Raw genomic sequence first — 1,844 nt, 5'->3', positions numbered from 1 at the left:
CTATATCAGTAAAATTTCAATTATAAATAATCTCAAATATGTCTTTATACAAATATCTGGAAAAAAGATTCAGCTTCAGCACTGGGGAAATATCGGATGGTAAAGAAATATTCAACATTAGTTCAAACAAACATGTATATTTGTATGGAAAAGCACAATACTAAAGGTACAGAATACCCCGACAGAATCTTAAATTAATTGTGGTTGAACTCCCACAATATGGGCTGAAAAACTATTAGTATCAGAACTTTGCATCAGAACTACTGATGCAAAGCAAATAATATTGACAGTTGTGAATGTAGGGGATGCTGATTTGTGACGTCACTTCGGAGTACCCAAATAATAATAATAATCTTACTGAATAATAATCAACATATAAATGAATATCCCAGAAACATTTGGATAAATATCTAAAGAAATATCTTAGCTCTTTGAACACCCTCCTTCCGGGGTATTAGGGTTGCTACGATGGCTGCAGTCAGCTCCGAAAGAGTCTAGGACGGTCTTCAGTCTGTTGTAATGGCTGAGAGCTGCTTTCGCTTAAGAGACTAACACACCGGTGGTGTCTTATACGGAATAGTTGACCATATAGAGGCACAAGAGTGGAAGAATCCATTGAAGAGAACTGATGAGGAAAACGAAACCCAAGCTGGCGGTTCTACGGGCCTTCACAGTCGATGGCTCAGCCGGAGTCAAACACCCTAACGAGTGAACATATAAAAATATACGCGGTAGAACAAATATGGTTCATATGTGCATTTACAAACCTCTCAGTTGAGGGTGTTTCCACTAACAGATGGTAATTGATTTGGTCCCAGTGTAGAAAGAATCCAACAACAACCTGGTTTCAACGGAAGTGGGCGGTGGAGATGGTCCAAACATATGAATAATCAGGCCTTAAAATAAATACGATTCATGTAAGTACACCTACATCTGATAGAACATAACCTCTCACCGGTGCTTTATAAATCCGGCGAATTGCCGAAGGGATTTCTGCGTCTCGACAAAAATATACGTTTCAGACAACCACTAAACAACGCCAGAAATCGCCGAGTCGGAAAATCTCGAAATCCCAGAATGGATGCAAAAATTGCTGCAAGATAATTCGGATCACGTACCACCTTATTCATCAAACTCCACAATCAAGAGGAAAGACAATTGACAAAATAGTCATTTCAGAACAGATCGGTGACAGTGATGACAGGTCGATTAAAATACCAGAGGTGACACTCTACTTCCGCGTTCAGCGAAATAATCGGCCTTGAATAAAGGTAATTCCGAACGGAATACCTACGGTATTTCTATGGCCAAAATCCACCACATCTCAGCAAGAAAATAGCCAGAGCTTCGAATATGAATCTCAGAGGGATAAAGATCTCAACTATAAACAACGCTCAGTGGCGTACCCGATATATTTTCCTTTTAATATTGACATGTAGCTAGTGCAAAATTCGCCCGTAACACTGTATTCTGTATCTGCCCACAGCACTTAGGTCACATGTGACCCATTGTACATCCTCCCAAGGAGTTGTCCTCCTAGGTCATAGTCCATCCTGTCCTTTCCAGGAAGGTTGACAGATCTCTGGGAGACCTCTACTTTATATTGGTAGGTGTAGGCCAGGACTCGACGAACACACACTCTTATTGACGATGACTTCGGGCACTCGCATAAGACATGCCTGACAGTCTCATCTTTCTGTTCAGTAGTTGTTTACAGCTGATTCTCGGCCTCCCCCCACCACTATGACGTATTAATTGCTTTTTTTATTGGTTGTTGTTTGGTGAAGTTTTTTTGTTGTGCAGTGAAGTCAAGGCGTTGTGACCTTGAAGTGTCTGGTGCATGG

The 1,844-nt window shown here is 40.8% G+C and overlaps 1 long non-coding RNA gene across 1 annotated transcript; it reads right to left on the bottom strand.

Moving 5' to 3' along the window:
• Positions 1 to 299: 299 nt before the first annotated feature.
• LOC141481616 (uncharacterized) lies at positions 300 to 1,338 on the bottom strand. Its single transcript, XR_012465058.1, has 3 exons — positions 956 to 1,338; positions 768 to 896; positions 300 to 701 (listed from the first exon to the last, which is right to left on the bottom strand). It is a non-coding gene; the product is annotated as an uncharacterized lncRNA (long non-coding RNA).
• Positions 1,339 to 1,844: the final 506 nt, after the last annotated feature.

The sequence above is a fragment of the Leptinotarsa decemlineata genome, unplaced genomic scaffold (assembly GCF_025532065.1).
Source record: "Leptinotarsa decemlineata unplaced genomic scaffold, Ldec_3_MD MMD2_tig00000232_RagTag_RagTag, whole genome shotgun sequence".
NCBI classification, from domain to species: domain Eukaryota; kingdom Metazoa; phylum Arthropoda; class Insecta; order Coleoptera; family Chrysomelidae; genus Leptinotarsa; species Leptinotarsa decemlineata.
Note: the sequence above shows the minus strand (reverse complement) of the source record. Positions and strands in the feature narration are given on the sequence as shown.